A 21,235-nucleotide genomic window follows, 5' to 3' on the forward strand; every position below is an offset into this window, starting at 1 on the left:
GCTTCATTATTAGCTCATTTCAAGTAGCTCTGTGATCTCATATGTCTACTGGCTTCCATATAAAACAGTATAGAGAACATCTACGTCACCACAGAATGCTCTGTTGGATAGCCCTGCTCTAAGGCCTTCCAACTCCTGATACAAAATGATTGGTTCAGGGTGAAGTGACATTATGTAGCTCAGAGACATGAAGGTGTGTAAGACACGGTATCAGTCTTCAAAGACCTTACAATCTCACAGAAAAGATGCGACACAAAGTGAGGTATGGTACAGGTCAGCATCTCAAAGCATAGACGTGCTGTTTTAGTTCCCTCATTAGTAACCTCTCTGTTGTCTGGCCGAGGGGTCTTTTGGGTCAGGCCAATCTCGCTGGGACTGGGCACTTGCTACTGAGAAAGTGAAATGTTCAGCAAATGCAAAATAAGCTGAGACCCTGTCTGAAAAGAGGTCACACTTCAAATTGCGTAACAAGGCCCACAAGTGGTTTACTCGGAACGAAAGATCAGAGGCCGTGGGGTCATTATCCATCATAAACATGGTACAGAGATGGTCATATTTTACATAATAGTAGTCTTACTTGTGTCCGACCTTCTGGCTTTTCTGGTCTACTCAGCTATAAAAACATCAGCAATCCTGCTCTTGGCGATTGGTTTTTCAACTAACACTTCCGGTTTAGTTAGTGATCCAAAACTAGGTCCTGAGATTTAGCCAGCTATCTTGGTAATACAAGATATGAGCAAGGTGAGGGAATTTAGATGGCAGGATGCAAATCCATTTACAATGTTGGAAACAATTCAAAGCTATGTTTGTAAAAGGCAACATTTTTGTACATGAAGGACTTGCTACCATTGACTAGGGATTTATTCCCCCGTGAATTTTTTTCAACTTCTATTCATCATGATCATCAGATGCATTTATCATGTTCTGGGATTATGAAGCAAATTAGAGGCTATCTTCCAGGAGTTTATAATCTAAGATGAAAAGCTTTGAAACCAAACCAAGGGACATTATCTATTAAATCCCTTGGACATAATAGATGCATACCTGAAACATACAAAGCTACACAGCAGTGAAATAATAAGTTAAAAAGTGCATAGACTTCTTCCTCTTTTTCTTTCACATGAATCATTTAGATGGCAGTTTCAGCAACTTGTGAGTTTGGGGATTTCTGGACTTTTCTTCACGTAAGCAATGGCTCCCACAGTATAGACTTAAGACTAGCACAAGACTATAGGATCTCTGAAACTTATTGACTGACATGACTTTGTACTGATACCCACATTATATTTCTGTTGGGGCACTTGGTCTATAGCTTATATTTTAATTAGTAAGGACTTATCTGTCCTTCCTAGAAGATCGTAATCCCTCAAAGATCCCTCCAATAATCCCTTAACTGACTACTGTATCTTATAGTGAGCAATAGGTTCACACTTGTTGAATTGAAACGGATTCCAGGGCATTCCTTATTCCATGGACGTCACTGGTACACAGACGAACTTGGCTAAGACATTATCAAAGCGCCATGTCTCCAGTTGAGCTCTTAGTCACCGTGGGGATGGTGGTGGTTCACCATGAAGCTCCGTTGTATAGAGTGATTTTTAGTTATTGTTCTATTCTAGTGGAAAAGAACCTTGTCTTAGAAACACAGTCTCATTTCAGGAAGAGGGGTATTAAGCATTAGTAAGAGGGGAAATATGTTTGTTTTTTTTCTGGGAAGTTCAAAGAGAAAGAAGGACAAAGCAGACATATGATGAATAAGAAAAGAAGAGAATCAGGGTTGAACTGGAACACTCCAAATTTCCAAGGCCTTTGGAGATTCCTTGCCACTCCTCCATCATAATTAGAAAATACTGACATTCAGAGCTGATTTAAATGCTTCCATCAGTCTAAAAAGAAGTGTTGCCTGATTTTGCTCTCTAACCATGCTCGGTAATTAGAAACATAAGGGCCCGTTCTGGATGTTTGCTTGGGAACCTACCCTTCTCGGGCCTGGCGTCACTACCCATTGGCTACGGGACCTTTATCTTTTCTCAGTATCTCTCTTAGGACCCCCGGCCCAGGTCACAGGAAGAGTGTGGGGTTGCCATGGGCATTCCTGGAAAAACTGGAGACCTCCGGCTCCACTTCAGGCTCTAAAATACATGGAAGAAACTCATTTTGCCTGCCTACTTCTTTGCCAAATCTCTATAAATCTGTATTGTATTTGGAAGGCAGTGGTTCAAGTTGGTAAGATATATATTCAAATCGAAAGGGACAAAAGGAGGATCTTTGTGACAACCAGCTTGAAATGACATCCTTGTTTCTGAGAACGAGAAAGCTGCTCCGACAGCGGATCCTCGAGTGCCTCCCACTCTCGCTGGAAAACCTATACTTTGAAAAATCTCGGATTAGAATACAATTTAAGAAGATGCTGTAGCAGCTTTCTACTTCTAACAAAATCCACAAAGAAAACCGAAACACACTTGTAGTCAAGGCCTTCAACTCAACAGTCACCTAGCTTGTCAAATTAAAACATATGGCAACCACCTGCTAAGTATCTTGAAAAAAAACCGTCACCTCCTTGTTTTTCTACCTGACCTAAAATCTCTTTGGAGCACATTTGCATTTCCCACTTTTTCACATTTAAACAATGCTGTCCACACGATGTATAAAGATGACTAAGCAATTTTGTATTAAGTAACCAAAGCAAGCCCTGCCAATTTTAGAATAATTAAGTTTCTGCAGTCTAATATAAACAGTTCCAAGAACTACATGTGGCCTACCAAAAGTATATATTACAAGTAGTCAACATTGTGGCCAGCTGGCAGACAGATCAACCTATTAAAGTAGAATTGTTCAGAATTCAGAGTATTATTTTTCTTTCCTCCCATTATTTTTCTGCATCCAATTTTGTTTCCTTGGGACTGTTTTCAAGTACACAAAGCAAGAAGCTATTGTGGGATGGTGCTTCTTGTAAACGAATGAGCATTTCTCTTGAGACCTTTTCGAGCCCAAAAATCATACCCATTTCAACCCTGTTTACACATGCAGCCCAAGCAAAATGAAGCTAGTGAATCCAGCGTGTTCCCACTTCAAGTTGAAGTGTTTGTATTTTGCTTGACCATCAGAAGGGTCTACAGTGACTGCTAGACACATGGCTGTGCGGATTAAGCCCACATGCCCACTGGGCTTCCCAAACATCTATCTGACCATCAATCCTTGTACTGCCTTTCCCAGGTAGCTTGGTGGGCCAAAATTTACTGCCAATAAGGCTAAAGTCATAGATTGAATCCCACAAGGAACGAGTCAAATATTTGAGACAGAAAAAAATCCTAAACTACTGCCATGTGCTATGACATTGATCTTGGCCAGTTATAATGGCAGATGTGGTCTGGTCTGACAAGTTGAAGTTGGGGTGACAGAGATGGATAGACTAACCCATCCCACCATGACCTTCAGTAGAGTGCATGGTCAAATGAATGTGAATGTATCATCAGAAAAAAGGCCCTGCATATGCAACTGCATTATAAGCCCTATTGCCTTCTTCATGGTGTTTAAATTCATATAGAGAGGGTGCCCCCAAAAATGTATACACATTTTAAGGAAGGAAAAAACCGTATTAAAATTGTAATACTCAATATATAACAATAACAAAAGATGAATACAAGTTATGTGTATGAATTTTTTTTGGCAGCCCTATGGCACCCTCAGTATACTTAAGAGTGGTTAAGAGGCTCTTCAACCATGAAAACTTCATAATTTTTGCAATGAAAATGTCAATAAAAGCATTCAACAAATATTTTGAAGTCTCATTCACATACTAGCCACCTTGTGTGCTGTGGCATACAAGTTGTGACTATCACTACCCTGCCCTCACCATGCTGATAGTTTGAGGGTGGAGACAGGCAATAAATAAAATAGGAATTGGGATGGAAAAATACAAGCTGTTAAGAGAGATAATTATAGGAGTGACCTACAGGTTTGGGGGGCAGGGACTAGCATAAGACATAGGCAGTGATAACTTTTTTTTAAAAAGGCATGATATTAACATGCATGCAGGCATACATTCATAAAGGGAATATGCATTTATAAGACCAGAGTTTGTAGTCATTACACAAATATGTATCGACATCTATTATGTGTCTCCGTACTCTTCTAGATGCTGATAAATCAAACCCTTCTCCACTTCTATCTCCTAAAGGAGTAGGCGAGGAGTGAAATAGCTAGTCAGGTCTGAGGGATGGTCAACTGTTCTTACCCTTTCTTTCCCACCTCAGATCCTGTGTTATATATAAATATATATAACATTATAATATTATATATTATAATATAAATATAAAATCAATATAAAAATAATGATCTATTGGATGCTGTCTGCTGAAATTTACACAGACACAGAAACCCACTGAACATGTTAAGCTCACATAAGAGGCACGAATGAGGGCATCTTTCTAGAAACCATCTAGCTCAGGGACTCCTGACAAGAAAAGCATGTTTCTCACCCACCACCAAACAGAAATTTGCTGATCAAAACGAAGCTGGTCCATTGTTTTTTGTTTGTTTTTTTCCCCAAACTTTGGTTCATGATTCCAAGAAATGAACAGTTCATAATAAATCTACCCCAGTGGCAGAACAGCTCACAACCAGCTTTTCCACTTTGAATACCACAAACAGACCTTTTATTTGTTAACACACAGCCTCTGGACATTCATGAAAACAAGATGTTTCTCTTGCTGCTTTTTAAGGTAAACAGATTTAAGTCAGGGTCTCAGCCGAATTTCAAAAACAGATGTTACCCAGCAAAAAGGCTGCACTGACCCCAACCATGACAGGCTATGTCACTTGAACTTGAATACTCTTTGCTAGCAGGAGGAGCAATCAAAGATGCTTGAAACTGGAAACAGGAGCAGCCCAAGCTTCACTGCTGTCTCCACCCAGGGCTTGCCCTGTGGGTCTGCAAAGCTGTTGGGCATCCGGGACTTTTGGTTGGGGGACTAAGCAGGTGAGGACTGGTGACTGGGAGGGAGGTTTAGTTGCCTTGGTTTTAGAGGGGGTTAGTGGGGGTGGATGATCTTCCTCCCACATGCCGCCATCCTGTTTCTTGGTCGGCCTCAGAAGTCTTCCATGCAATGGCTCCACTATGCCCATCACCTGATCCCTCTTCCAACCCCAACCTCACACGCGAACAAAATTCACAGCCAGGCACCTCCTTAGTCCTGCAACAACCTAGCCCTCATTTCGGCCTCTGGGCCTTTGTCCCTGCTTCCTCTCTCGTAGAGTTTGAAGTGCCCTCCACTCCTTCTGCAAATCCCATATGCTTTTTGCTAAAGTCCAACTCAATCCTATCTTTATTCTAGAACCATCCTCTCTTTCAACGTGTGCAGCATTGTTGGCACTGTTCTTTTCGTTGGTCGATGCTCTATGGCTTTGCTCTTCAAATGCTTTAGAACTTCTCTTGCGTAAGTCTGAAGCTGCTCAGTGTCAGGGCCTAGATCTTCTGCGCTATCCCCTCCTAGGGCTACGTCTTTATAGACGCAAGGGAGTGTTTGCTGAGTTGAGCTTATTGAAACTGTGACCACCAGTGCCGTTTGTCCTCCGTCCCTGTTTTGTTCTGGGCACATTATAGAGTTGTACGTGCTGGCCTCCTTGCAGTCAGCTGGGACCAAATGACTAGTCCTGGCCAATGAGCTGTGAACAGAAGTGTCATGTCACTTCCGGTGCAGGCCATTTAATTGTTGAGGTGAGACCCTTCAGAGATTTCTTTTCTCTCTATCAAGGCAACCAGCAATATCTCCAAATAGTAGCTGTCAGCTGGGGTCCCCAAGGAAGGCTGACAATGAAATGGGCCAGAGACCCCTGCCTATCCAGGGTTAGAAAGAAAGCATGCGTGACAAAGCTCTTTTGTTTAAGTCACTGAGCTTTTGAGTTGTTCCTGACCCAAGCGTGACTTAGCTTATGACTTCTACAGCCTCGGTCAACTCAGTCCATAATGGAAATGAACTTCTGACATTAGGTAGCACACATCTCTGCTCCCAGCAGGTGCTTACTCCACTTGTCTATTTTTGATGTCCCTTCTGTGAGTTTTCGTGTACAAGCAGGGATGGGTAGGTTACTCGGAACATTGCAGGCAGGGCCTCAGGGAGTAATAGGGGCTCACCTTACACCTTCTCACTGGCCCCACCTCCGTACTCCTGATCTGTGAGCCATCACTGTATGAGTGTTCACATGTTACGCTCCTTTATGCCAGGAATGACAAACACAAATGCTTTTAAGAACCAAAGAAGTCAATATTTGGGGAGTCGTGGCCTATGGGGAAATAGAGGAGAATGCATGCACCCCTAAGAGCATTCAAATCCAAATTAAAAAAAAAAAATCCAAGCTGGGCCAATGAAGCATGTTTGCAGGTCCACATGGGTCTGAGGTTACAGGTTTGTGAGTCCTGGTCTATAGAGTCCTTCCGTGTTGGGTGATCACAGGCCAGGCCTGCCACTCTGAGGAGGTGCAAGGGTGAAACCACAAGTGAACATAGGCTAGGTTCCAGACCAGATAGAGAAGTTTATTTATTTATCCAACCGTCATGTGGCACTTGATATTTACCAGGCCCCGTGCTAAGGACTTGATGAATATCATTTGAAATCTTTACAACAGTTCTCATGGTCCCCATTTTATAGATAAAAAGACTGAGGCCCAGAGATGGTGAGACATTTGCTCGAGGTCACAGAGCTAGTGAATGATAACGTTGGGACTTACAACCGGGCACCTAGCCTCAGAGTCTGTGCTTTTAATTACAGCGCGAAGCTCTATCTCACAAGACCGCTAAGTGGATCGATAAGACAAGGCAGGCTGCGGCAAGGACCTCAAGGATGAAATGATCGTCTGATTTCTGGAAAGACCCACTGCTTTACAAGTATCCCTCACAAGGAGCCATTTCCTGGTCCACATTAGGAGAAGCTCCTCTTAGAGGTTTATTAATGAATGAAAACTGAATCGCCTCTTGTGTCCATTTGTGCTTAGGCAAGCTGATTTATTGTTTCATTGAAGTGACGTTCACTTTAGAAGATCAGTTGAATTCATTCTAAAGCCTTAAAAAAAAAAATGACAGCGCTTCCCAGTTGGGTCATTTCTTAGCTTTACTCATTTAATTAGTTTTAGACATGACGTTGAATCATCTAAGTTTATCTGTCTGTCAGTCTTAGGCACATCCAGGTTTGTGGGGCCTGAAGGTTATTTGGGAGGCCTTAAGAAAGAAAATACAATAGGAAATGTAAACAATTAGGTGGCAGGGTTGTGGCAGGGGCCTGCCCAAGGGAGAGAGGCCTTTACAGGTGAAGCTCCCCTGGTTTCATGGCAAATAGACTTTGGGTCTCTCACCTTTGATTCTGATAAGCATTCCACAAAAATATCACAGCACCCTTCCTTTGCTTTAAAGTTTCAATGACTTCAACACTACAATTATATCCCCCTTCAAAAAAACGCTTCATGAAAACCAGGATTTAGGATACATGATGTGGGGGAGGCGATTGTGCATTATTCTTCAAAGTGGTTTTCAGAAAAGGAGAATTATAGATAGAGCCAGTGCATGGCAGTGTTTTGCCTATAAACCACGTAATTAAGTATGATAGGTGGATGAGAGAGCAGAGAAATTTAAAATAGTATGACTCTTTGCCAAGACGAGGCCAATGAAAAACAAATAAAAGTATCAGAAATCACAATTTACGTCAACGGACACATTATTGGATTCACTAAATTTTCCATTACATTGAATAAAAAGAGTCCTTTTAATAGGAGAGAATGAACACTAGAATTGCTAATGCAGCCCAGACCTAACATAGCACCTGGGATGGAGAAGGTCCAATTCAATATATAGCTGTAGAATGAATAAATTAATGAGTGACTGAATATGTATGTTTGACGAACCAGAAAAAGACAGATGGTGCTAACGGTGGTCAGAAACCGCCCCAACAACCCCGACTTACAACTGTGTCTTTCATTTCTAAACCATTAGCCGGCAATCTGGGGGAGGCAGTTAGATAGGTCCCCGGAGTCTCTCATTATAACAAATGTCTTTATGTTTATAAATTTTTAAGTCTGTGATGGAATCAGATTCACAACTGTGGGTGTAATACACTTACGGGTGAAATTCTTTGAAGAACTGGGAGAAAATGGTTTTAGAAGCGCTCCTGTTTTCTCCTTCCGGCCCCCGCCCCCCATATGTTTGTATTCACTTCCCCTCTGCCTCTGTGGATGTGATCAGCGCACTTTCCCCCAAATTCCGGATGCTCTGTTCCACGGTATATCGTTTTTGGTCATTAAATAACAGGCCTCAATATTAATGTTGGCCTTCTCCATCCTTCTTGAACAAAGTGTTTTCAAGCCAAAAATATTAAACTAGTCAACCGCTCTTTTTCCCCTGTCAGAGAAACAGCCAGCCTCCTGAAATCACAGCTCATTTGTACCACACTGGCGTGAATATTCAGACTCCATTTGTCTCCAGCTCTTAAAGGCTGGTGTGAGAGTGAATGATAGACATTTTGTTTTGAGTGAGCAAAAAAGGAGAAAAAATTACGAAGCAATAAGTTTGTCCTAAAATATCTGTTTCAGGGAATGAAGCTCTGACTTCTCGTCTAGTAAAAGTCGGTTTAAAACAAAACACACAAAAAAATCTAGATTTAATTTGACATTAAGTTGGACCTGGGATACAGAGAATAGTAGGAAGTGAAATGTCTCGGGTTTTTTTCTTTTTTTTTTTTTGCCCTTGGATTGAGTGCGCGTTCTACTAATCCTACGGGAGGACGGTTGCACAGAACAGTGCAAGATGTTCATAACTTTGCTTTGTTGAACAACCCAAAGCAGAGTCTGGAAGCAGTTGAGCCTGTGCCCGACAACTGTACAAATCCTATCACAGTTGGAACCTCAGGTGACACTTTTGGTAGTTTTGGCTGAAAGCTAAATTGCACAATTATTCTTTTTCTCTTTACTGCATACTAACTCGTTGCTTATTGGAATGAAAGGCTGGAAAGTTCTAGACAAGAGCTGGCACCATTGTCTGTTTCTCTCCCTGCTATCTGTGCCCCCATCTCGGCTTATCCACCCCCGTACAACCTCTTCCCATCAATAGCCGCACTAGGCAGGGACATGTGCTTCCATGGAGGCGCCTCTGAAGGCCAAGTGCAATTCCCTGGCCAGGAAAACGCCAGCATTTGGCCAAAGTTTAAAAACCTGCACATGGTGACGCTGGAATGTCCTCTTACCCTCCTTATCATGAAGGTTTCCAAAATATTGGGAAGACCATGGGAATCTGTGTTCCTCATGTCCCATCAAACCCTAACCAAACTTGAGCTCATTGGATTTTTTTCCTCCTTAATACGAGGACCTGGAAGCAGCCTACCTGGGGTGTGACTTTTAGGGAAGGGAGTGGATTCAAGACCTTCTCATAGGAGCCTTGTTCTAGAGCTACAACCAGAAATCCTCCTCGTACCAGAAAAGCCCCCTCGTATAAGAAAGACCCCTTCAGATCCTGCTGTGACGAGTGTGGGCACACTTGAACTAAACAGGAGACTGAACACTTTGTCGAGGGTGTCCAGGGAGGCTTGTTCAGACAAACTCAAGGAAAAAGGAAGAAAAACCCCTTTTCTTTCCACTCCATCCGGAGCTTCCAGTGACTCTCAAAATATTGGCCCACGGTGGTTATAAAATCTCCCATTTATGGTGTTCTAAAACAAGGGCAAAGCCTGTGCACAACTCAAAGCACTTCTTTTAAATGTTCATAGGAAAATTATCTTTCTCTCCAAGTCCTTTTAGCTGCTTGAAATTAATGAAACACAGTCGGGAGGCACCTATGCTGGTCACTGGCCACCATGCATTTGGAACACGCCGCCCAGGCCATTCATAGGTTGCAGAGCTGTTTTCTCTTGGCTTGGAAATTTCTCCTTTCTCTTTTTAGGTAAACAAGAATTTGCATAAAAGTCACGGATTCAGGTGTCATTGACATTTTGGGTAGCTACGAGAAAATTGGCATCTTTTTCCTGGCTACTCGAAGAACACCAAGAAGAAAGTATAGAAGGTACTTGAAGAAAACTGATATCTCCAAGTTCACATTAAAAAATGGGTTGGGAGGGGCGGCCGGTTAGCTCAGGTAGTTAGAGCGCAGGCTCATAACACCAAGGTTGCCGGTTCGACTCCCACATGAAAAAAAGAAAATAGAAAGAGAAACAAATGAACATCTTTATCCATTTTACTTGCATCACAGCCAGCAGGAAAAATTAGGGAAATTCAGTACTGGGGTCAAGGTGGCTCCATTAGAAATGACAGTTGATAGTAGAGCCCAGAGAGAACCTTGAATGGTCCTCATGACCCATGACCCATGCACACTCAACCAGCCCCCATTCTGGCCTGACCATGAAACCCTCAAATGTTTCCAAAACTTCCTTCAGGGCACAGGTGGTTTGGGTGAACCAGCAGGGAACCATGGACTAAGGAGGGAGTTCGGGGTGCAAAGGAGGTACATTCCTCCCAACTGGGCCCTTTTCTCTCTAGACGAGATGATGTTCTATGGCACCCAACCCAGAAAAGGACCTATCTCTGTCTCTTTGGACATTAAGGAGTCTAATCCCAGGCCTCGCCTACTGTCCAGTCTGCCAGCTCTGATTGGCCGATGAAGGAAATTGCCCCAAAGGAAGGTATTGATGTATGAGGTCCCTGGACAGGCAACTGGGGGAGTCAAACCCATGCTCATGGGCAGAGTGAGCTAGAGGGGAGCAAAGCTTGGTAGGGAAAGCCCCACAGGAAGGGTTTGGGGCATAACCTACAATGGAGGGACCCGAAGGAGGCAGAAAGCAGGACCAGAGAAAGGGGAGGAGAGAGAAATATTGGGTTGTCAGGAAAGTCATGACGTATTTTTCTATGTTTTTTGTTGCAAAAATGCGTCATGACTTTTCCGACAACCCAATAGATAGACACACACTAGCTAATCTGCATGTTCTGCCAAACCCTCATTAGAAGTAGCACATAGATTTCTTCCTCTTGGGAGGGGCCCACTCCTGTTACTTATCAGGAAAACTCTCTACATACACTGTTTGGTGGCATTTTTAAACAAGTGCTTCTCACGTTCTACAGAATCTTGCTGGGTGGCCTCACACACTGTCGTGGTTTGAATGCATGTGAATAGGTGGTGACTGTGGACACCTCTATTTCTAGTTCTCCCTTGAACTTCAGACTTGTGTATCCCTTGCACTCTAGACACATGCCCTTGGATGTCCCACAGGCTCTCAAACTCAGAAAGTCTCCATCAGAACTCACTCTCCGTCCCTCAGTGTTCTCAAGGAAGAGTGACCTTCTCTGGGGCAAGTTCCTGCTATTTACTGTCTCCTGCCTCTTTAAGAAGTTCCCTCTCCTGTGAACAGGCAATCATAGTTTTGTTTTTCAACCCCTCTCCAGCCTTGACTTATTTCCACCTATTGTGGGAGGGGAGGGGGTGGAAAGTGAAGAGAATGCACCACTAATAACCATCATTTGGAGATGGTCTTAAAAAAAATAAATTGTAGGTTCAGAGGCTGCATCTCATTCATTCATCCATTCATTCACTCAATCATTTGATAAATACTATTGAATGTCTACTATATACAAAACCTCCTCTAGTACCATAAGAGATATGAAAGGCACACTCTTCAATTTCAACAATTATGTAACGTCCTAGGGAAATGAGAGCTGTACACAAAAGACGATAACAAATCATAGAAGAACCAAATGCTCTGAGAGAGACAGAAATGCTAAGGGAGTCCAGGAGAGGAGAGTTAGAGGGAGTCCCTTAAGCAAGCAATGACAAATCAGCATATTGGAGAAAATATGATAATGAGGTTTTATGGAGTGACTTGTGTTCCCTCCAAATTCATATATTGAAGTGTCAATCCCCTGACCGTATTTGGAGATGAGGTCTTTAAAATAATGTCATTATGGTGTTATGACTGGTGTCCTTACAAGAAGAGGGAATTTGAAGAGAGAGAGAGAGAGAGAGAGAGAGAGAGAGAGAGAGAGGGAGGGAGGGAGGGAGGGAGGAGACACACATGCACGCAGTGGGATGGTCATGTGAAGACACAGGGAGGAGATAGTTATCTACAAGTTGAGGAGAGAGGCCTCAGAAGAAACCAGACCTGCTGACACCTTGATCTTGGACTTCTAGCCTCCAGAACTCTGAGAAAATAAACCTCTGTTGTTTCAGCCACCTGGTCAGTGGTATTTTGTTACAGCAACATCACCAGTGCGTGTGCACAGGGGACCTTATTCCCCTGGAAAATCAACTCATCGCCTCTTTATTGCCTCAAGTCATCAGCATTCTTTGCCAGAAGTGAGGACTGTTTTGCTTAAGATAGTATATAGGAACAAATTTCAACAAAAATGAAGGAAAAAGAATCAGATGACAAAACAACTCCTTCCAGCCTCGATAGATTAATTGGCTGGTAAGTAAACCATGAGCGGCAGAGCAGGAAGCTTGTCTTCTCACAATGCCGCTTTTAGTGCAAGAGTGTAGACAATCAGGCAGCTAGGCTACACGTATAATGCTAAGAGCAGAATCCTCTCCCCACTAAATCACATAAACTCTACTCACAGGTAAGCAATCAGATATCCACGTCGTTGGCGACCTCCGGCTGATCGCCAATCTCGACGGAATTCAACTGGATGATATTGGAATGTTTTAATGATACCTGGTACAAAAGGAAGATGGAAACATAATTAAGTGGAATTTTTGTTAATGTAGACTATATATTGTAAAATATCATTTCTTCCTCAAGTACTATGGTTAGTGAGGATCTTAAAGGGGAAATAGGGCATAGCTATAAATAGATATTGTGTATTTTCATTTGAAAGAAAATAAATACAATTATTACAGAGTCAAAATAATGGGGTAGAAAATGTGGTATAGTTAGTATAAAACAGGGAGTAGTACACAGGCTAATAGTGAAAGTCAAGGGCCTTAGACGACAGCCAATGACAGCCCTTCTCTAAGCTCAACCCTTAAACCTTCTAAACTTCAGACTCTCAAAGACCCTTTACTTGGTCCCAAGTCTTCTGCTGTTGGTGGTTACGAACGTGACCATTTGTAGAAGATGAGGCTCTGGAGTATTTCAAATAATTACAGAAATGTAGCTGTAGAGAATCTAGAGTTAACTCTCTCGCACTTGAAACATAGCAACACATCTTAAACATGAGAAGGACCAAAGAAATAGTAACTGTGACAGTGAACCACCATCACACCCCTAAACCTGCCCCAACATGATACAACAAAGGATACTAACCACTAGGGGACATGCAATGTTGGGCTTTTCATGTTTGCCTTTCGTTTAGTAGAATAATGGGTCTCTGGCCTTAAGAGCACCCCTTGCTTTCCCCCATCCCCCACCCTCTGCCATTTTGCACGGGAATAAAACAGAAGCTCACAGAGGTTAAGGGACTGGCTTGAAATGGCACTGCTAGAAATTGGTCCTGGATTCTCATTTCAGGTTTTGCAGGTAAAAAGCAAAACCAATCAATTAAACAAAAACAAAAACCTGCCTAGTGTGTCATCTATGGTTTGTATCTATCGGAGGAAGGTTGGTTTGCAAACTAGGAATCGGGGAACTTTGAGGGGCTCCTAAGATAGTCAGCAAAACCAGGTGCCTTTCCCTTTTCTTGAGGGTCACTCAGGCTTATCCTTCGTTCCCTTCCTTCAGCGTCTACCACCTCTTCCTACTCATCCCAAATGCACACACTAAGCAGTCGCTGTACTGTCGATACATCTGAAGTGCCTTGCTCAGCGTACTAGGTAGGGAGGAGGGTCATGACTTACGGAGCCAAAAATCTAGTTGGGGTGATAAAACATACAATTACACTTCTAGGTTACAAAGTCAGAAAGCGGTCAGAGCTCCAAATCCCATTTAAATTCCTTTTCTTCTACCCGGGGCCAAATTTTGGAGGTCTTTTCTATAAATCTGAGTAGAGGGGTACAAGAAAATCTGTGGGCCATCAGCTAGCTGGAAAGCTTGACTAAACCTGGCTCATAATCGGGTTCCCTATAGTTCCTAGCCCCTTGCCAGAGCCCAGTAGGGCATTACGAAACGAATAGTGAATGAATGAATAAACAGAACCCGTGGATGAGTTTCAGGGAAGACTGTGAATTCCCCAAAACTGCAGGCCAAATTTTGTGTGTTTCAGCTTTCTCACTGATTTCCCAAAGTAGTCTCTGCTCCCTCCCTGTTCCCCCGCCCCCCAATTAACAACCACTTGCTAAGCAATTTGCAGAGTTCTAGGGGATGGAATTTAGATGAGAACAAATTCCAAAGTGTGTTCCTATGAGCAAATTTATAAACAAATATGGATTGAGTGGCCTCTATGTGTCAGGAAGAGAATGGGCGTACAAAAATGAGCAAATAGCCGTTACACTTGGCCTCGTGGCACTTAGGGTATACTGTCCCCCTAAAATGAGGATCCTCAGACTGAGTGCATATCAGAATCTTCTGGAGAGACATTAAAAAAACAAAACTATATGGGATACTCCACAGATGTGCCCAGGAATTTGCACCTAAAAAAAGTTCCCTACGTTTGGATGCGGATGTAGATTATAGCAACCACCCCACAATGGCCTCCCGTGCTTGACCCTCAGGATTCAGTGAAGGCATAGGAGGCTAGAAGGAAGCAAGGAGTTACGTGTCTGGATTGTAAAGGAACATACTGAGAGACATTTAAATTTGTAGAGAAAAAAATTCACAGTACCGTCCCCAAACCCTCTGGCAGGGACAGTATTTTTCTAGTTTCCCTTTCCTTGCTCCCAATGACTTCTGTATTTTTATTTTAAAATTTGGGAATGAATTTTAAAAAATAGATGAAGAAAATGCTATCAGTGGAAAAAAACTTCTTTTGGTCCATGAACTCTTGTTAGTGAGACAAAGATAGAAAGGCTTTTAAGAGAAACCATAAAGTGAATGGCAAAATGAGTAAAAGTAGTGTTTGTCTTCAGACCTACTTTTCTTCCCAATTTCATAGGATCCAAGGGCCAGAAAGTTAATAACACTCTCACACCTTGTGTTAAGATCTTTGTCTACCGCCAGTTACATCGCAACTTCAAATAGATGCCTGGGTGAGCCATTACTCACGGAGCCCTTTCAGCCATTGGTTTTATTTCAGCCCAACACAGATTCTGTCTGTACTGGCCCTGAGGCAGTTACTGGAATTCTCTGCAGGTAAGGCTGAGTCTAGACCTGGCATGGCAAGGAAGGGAAAGACCAAGATGAAGGAAGAGGGGAAGAGAGAGGAGAGAGAGAGAGAGAGAGAGAGAGAGAGAGAGAGAGAGAGAGAGAGAGAGAGAGAGAGAACGCGCTGGACTGCGCTAGGCAAATGAGTGGGTCTTCCCTCCATCATCTCCTTCCCAGCTAGTGGCAAACAGGCAGATGAAATTCACTGTCCCTCTGACTGAATAATATGCTGAGGCCTGTGGGGAAATTTGGGTTTTATATGAAAGCATTCACTCACTATGGGAGAATCAAGGCATAATAAAAGGAAAGAAGGAAAATTAATTAATTAATTAATTAATTAAAATTTTAAAAAAGGAAAGAAGGAATTTGTCTCCCAAGAAAAGTGATTTTCTTAAAACCTTCAGCATACCTCTAGCCAAAGCCATTCAGTAGCACAAGAAACAGAAACTAGACCACACAAATGGAAAAACATTGCCAGTCCATATTTGCAAAAAATGGTTAACATTCTACTTTAAAATTCTTCCCACAAATGTTCACAGAAAGATGCCATTTCCCAAGCAACAAATACCAAGGGGTTGGGTGATGGAGTCTCAAATGATAATTTATTATCCCAGGGAGTTACCTCAAAGGTTGAATTAGGGGTCATTTTTAAAAATGAGTCACTTTGTATAGGCAACAAGAAGAACCTGCTTTTAATTAATTAAAATATTTACCTTATATAGGGTCGAATTAGGACTCCTTAATTTAAACATAAATATTGATATTAAAAAATTCTCCCATGACTCTTTTATAATATGCTCTGCTTTTATTACAGAGGTAATAATAACCGTGCAGTAAGGGTATGTAGTGCCAGGTCCTATTCTAAGCACATTACACACATCCGTCTCATTAGATCACTATAACGACAAGGACACATCAGCCTGATGGTTGTACTGGGAAGAAACATGTCCACATCATTCATTCCCTGAGTACTCTAAGGCAGGATGGGACCCACTGTGGTGACCAAGGACCCTGCCTTCATGAAGCCTCCATTCTGGGGGGGTACAGACAACACGCGTTTGCTACAGTGAGTACATAAAACAGCATGTTGTAATAGAGGGCCCCTGGAGGTTGGATGGGGAGGGGCGGTCTCTCTGAAGAGCAAGACAGCTAGGCTGAAAATACATTTCGCAGAATGAGGAACCCTTGTGACGGTCTAGGGAAAAAGTAACTCAGGAGGAGCCCTTGTGTGAGGTAGGGGCTTTTATGGAATGACTATGTGCTCTGTGCTCATGAAAGCCTTGCAAGTTATTTGGTCCATATGGGATTCAGGCTTATCTGTCCTTTAGGAGAACACCCAATGCTAAAAGACGTGCTCAACTAAGGGACTTTACCAAAAAATGTTGCTCAAAGTGCTGTCTTTGCTGGCAATCAGGAGGGTGGCAGTGGTGCTAATGACGAGTCCCTACTCATAGAGGACAGTGCCAAGGACACACACAACCACCTATGCATCTGCGCATCCAGTGCCCAGAACGGCATAGGTCCCCTGCACCTCCTTTCACTTGGTAAATTTAAAGAGCGCTGCTTTCTGGGGGCTTATGTGAGCTCCTTTCTCTCTTGTGCATCGGAGGATAAGGCAGATTTCTTAATAATGTAGAGAAGAATGAAAAGCTACAGGACATAGCCTTGGAATGGGAAAGGAATGCTAAGTAGCTATTTCAGTCTTATTTGGCAGGAAGTCACATAATTTGTATGGCTAGAAATTAAAATAAAATATTTAAAAATAGATCTATGGGTTTTAGAATGAGCCAGTAACAATAAAACATTAATAATTGTCTCTTGTGAATTGTCTCTGTTTTACAGTTGAATAGGAGAGCGAGGAGTATTTTAGAAGGAAAGAAATACGGGATCTTAGGGAATATGGGTCATGTAAATAAATACTAATGAGTAAATTGACCTTCACCAAGTCGTTTAACCATTCCTGGCCCCTCAATTCTTTCATCTATAACATGAAGCATTTGGAATAGATTTTTTTTTTGCCAATCTTTTATTTTTTTTATTTTATTATTTTTATTTTTTATTAGTTTCAGGTGTACAGAACAATGCAATAGTTATCCTTTTCACCCCTCAAAAGAAACAATCTCCCCCATCTACTGCCCTCCCACCCCCGAAATCATACTTATCTATTACAATTCCATTGACTCCATTCCCACGCTCTACTTCACATCCCGTGACTAATTGTATATATAATTATAGTTGACATACAATATTATTCAACATCAGCTTCAGAAATACAGTGTGGTGGTCAGGCCTCTACACCGTCTATGAAGTGGTCTCCCTAGCAAGACATGAGTCCATCTGACCCCCTAAATAATATTTACAACATTATTGATTATATTCCCCATACTGTGTTTTTCTATCCCTGAGGTCATATTGTAATTACCAATTTGTATTGTCTCGTCCCTTCCCCTTCTCCTTCATCCTGGAATAGATTTTTAAGATTCCTTCAACTCAAATGGTTTGTGTATAATTCTATGATCTTTTTAAAAGGAAAAAAAGTATTCAGGATGTCTCAGTGTCTGTGAATGAATGACCGTGTTATGGTTGTGAATAAAACAAGTTGAATCAACTTTGTTCTTTTCAGCATCTACCAGTGTCCTCAGAGAAGGGGACTGATTTTCAGGGACCACCTACTTCCACTCATTCTCCATCATTTCTAAGAGTTGAGTGCATTTTATCGCTCCAAGAGAAATACTATATTACATAATAATATCTATAATTTACTAAACACCTACTATGTGCAAGGTACTTGATATCTGTTATCTCACTCAATCTTCAAAAGAAAACTAAAAGACCACTTGTTTTTATTATCCCCATTTGAAAGAAAGGAAACAGGCTCAGATTCATGGTCACATAGTTAATACGTAAGAGTTGGAATTGCACCCAGACTTGTTTGATTCCAAAGCTCATTCTATGATTGAATACTTGGAGTCATCACAGCTGCCAATACTGACATTTCTTCTACCCGTTTGAGATCTATACAAAGAAAAACATTTTTGGAGGAAGGTCTTAATGAGTTTGTTGAATGTAGATAGACTGCCTTAGGTGTTCATGTGTAATGGAATAGCTTATGGCAGTCCAACGTTCTCATTGGGAACAACTAGAAAATCTAGATAAAATTCCAAAAAAAACCCCAAAAAATGTATTTGAAGGCATCAGAAAGCTGCTGCAGTAATCAAGACTTAAGGAGCCGACATCTGGAGAGAAGGAAGGCCTGGAAAAGTGATCTCACATTCAGTGATTTCGCCCTCAAAGTGTCTGCTGAATCGTTAAGATAGAAAGAACAAGAGGATGTAAGAGGGTAAAAACAAACTAGAGGAAAGTTTCTGAAACGCACAGCAGAAATTTCAGCAGTCTCATGGAATTGACGAGGAAAACCTTCAAGTTCAAGAAGAAGGAAGCATTTTGGAGTTGCTAGAGCTGTTCTATATCTAATTGTGGTGGGTGTCACACACTGTGCATTTGTCAAAACTTGCAGAACTATACAGTAAAAAAAAATTTACAGTATGTAAATTACACTTTGATGAAAAAGGAAAGCAAGAAAACAAAAAGAAGGCAGTATCTTGGAATATAATCTCAGTTAGGACCCCTGGAGAGTTCATCTGTGGAGAAGGGGCAAACTAGAGGTTGATGGTGTCATATAAAATGGCAGATGAGTTTCAAATAATCTCAGCTCTAAACCCTAAGCCCTAAGCCCTAATTCAACTAAAGTGAATGTCCTCAACTCTATCAAACTATTAGAAGATAGCATATTCCTATCTGAAGGAAAGTAATATCATCTAGCACTTCAATTGGATATCCATGTGGAAAAACAGAAAACCAAACATTAACTTTTATTTAATACCATATCCCCTTTCCCCTCAAAAAAAAAATAAAAAATAAAAATAAAGATTTATTGTAGATCTAAATGTGAGAACTTATCCATTAAACCTTTCAGAAAAAAAGTAGGAACTATCTCTATGATCTTAGGATAGGCAAAAATTTTGTAAATGGGACATACAAATCATTAACCATTAAGGAATAAAATTGATAAATAGTATTGCATTTAAATTAAGAACCATATTTAGAGAGTGAAAAGGGAAGCCATAGATTGGAGGAAAAAAATATCAGCAATACATATATGTGACAAAGGACTTGTATCCAGAATATATAAAGAATTCCCACAAATCAATAATAAAAAGCTAGATGACCCAGTATGGGTAAAGGTTTCAATGAGCACTTCACAAAAGAGGATATTAAAATGGCCAATAAGCATATAAAAACTGCTCAATCTCATTAATCGTTAGAGAAATTCAAATTTAAACTACACACAACTAGAATACATAAAATTTAAAAGACCAACAATTCAAAGTGTTGGTGAGCAACTGAAATTTTCATGAACAGCTGTAGCAACACACGTGGGTACCACCACTTAGGAAAATTCTTTGTCAGTGTCTGCTAAAGCTGAATATTTATAAACCCTGTGTCCCAAAAATCTTACTCCTACAAAACAAAAATCCATGCTTATATTCATCAAATAACATGAAGTAGAACGTTCATAGCCAGAACTCTTCATAACAGCCATAAACTGGAAATCACCTTCATGTCTATCCATAGTAAAAATGGATACATTGTGGCAGGCAAACGATGAAATGCTGTGTAGTAATTAGAATGATCTAAGTATTGCTCAGCCAACGAATTTCAGACACATGATGTTAAACAACAGATAGCACACACACAAACATGCACACATGCTATAGGAGTCCATTCGTACGAAATTCAAAGAACAAAAGACAAAACTAATACTCGGTTGAGTAGAAACCAGAACAGTGGTTATCCAGGGGCAGGGGTGGGGCAGGGAGCGGGCAAGACTGTGAAAGGAACATGAGGGCGGGGCTTCTGGGGTGCTAACAATGTTCCTTTCCTGATCTAGGTGCTGCTGACCCCCCATTGTGTTCATTTTGTGAAAATTCGTCACTCTGTAGAATTATGACTTGTACACTTTTCTGTATGTTATACATCAGTAACAAGCATTGTTTTTATAACATGTGAATGGCACACAATAAAGCCTCAGTCTGGAAAGGTGACAAGCGAAGGGAATTTATGAGCTCAAACTATATAAAATCATAAAAGTTCAATATCTCTGGTCATATAGTATGCCAGTAGGAAAATAAACAAACAAACAAAAAGAAACACAAACAATGAGAGAAAGCAATAAGGCAATACAAATCAATGTACTCTGCAGGGAGAAAACTGTAGTCGGGAAGACTGGGATCAATTTGGCCAGTTATTTCTAAATTAAAAGTCAACACTGGATTATTTACCATTGACTTGTGAACTTTCCATGTGTGTGTGTGTGTGTGTGTGTGTGTGTGTGTGTGTATATATATATATATATATATATATATATATATATTGGCTTACTATATCTTAGAAGGGAAATATTGAATGTTTTTGCAAGTGGCCCGTACCAAAGCAATTCAAATACAGGGACTACATATCATTTTAAGATGTCGAGAAAACTTCCCAGTACATTCAGTCCCTTGCTCACTTACCACACTTTCTCCTCACTTACCATCACCTATCTCCCCAGCTCTGTCTCCAGCGGCTCATATGTGCATCAAGCCCTTGCCCAGGTTTCCTCTTTATTTGTTTAAATCCTATGTTTGCATTTAAGTTTTTGCCTGTGCATCCTGAGTACCATTCGCCCATAGTATGCTTGTATTTCAGTGTCAATGTTGATGTCTGTGGGAGAATCTCTTGATTTTCATGATACATGTTTCCTGTTACTATGGAATTATTTATATGGATATATACAGATATGTGTATAAATTAGTAGCTAAGAGGGATAAAGTATATTAATAAGATACTATATTAGGAATTTAGCTCCCAAGCAGGCTAAACAAAGTGAGACCAAGGAAATTGTTCTAATAATTCAAGAAAAAGTCAGTTATTCAATGAAAGTAAGAATTCTTGGGATGACCGGTTAGCTCAGTTGGTTAGAGCGTGGTGCT

At 41.2% G+C, this 21,235-nt stretch overlaps 1 protein-coding gene across 7 annotated transcripts in view; it reads right to left on the bottom strand.

Moving 5' to 3' along the window:
• Positions 1-21,235, bottom strand: part of CALD1 (caldesmon 1) — a 220,033-nt gene that overhangs the window by 109,683 nt on the left and 89,115 nt on the right. For 6 of the 7 annotated variants that reach the window (XM_019654802.1, XM_019654800.1, XM_019654799.1 and 3 more), the window contains exon 2: positions 12,584-12,680. The exons of the other annotated variant lie outside the window; for it this stretch is intronic. The gene's annotated coding sequence lies outside the window, so the exon portion shown is untranslated. The remainder of the gene's footprint in view (positions 1-12,583; positions 12,681-21,235) is intronic. 7 annotated transcript variants of the gene reach the window in all.

Source organism: Hipposideros armiger, unplaced genomic scaffold (assembly GCF_001890085.2).
Source record: "Hipposideros armiger isolate ML-2016 unplaced genomic scaffold, ASM189008v1 scaffold_231, whole genome shotgun sequence".
In the NCBI taxonomy this organism is placed as follows: domain Eukaryota; kingdom Metazoa; phylum Chordata; class Mammalia; order Chiroptera; family Hipposideridae; genus Hipposideros; species Hipposideros armiger.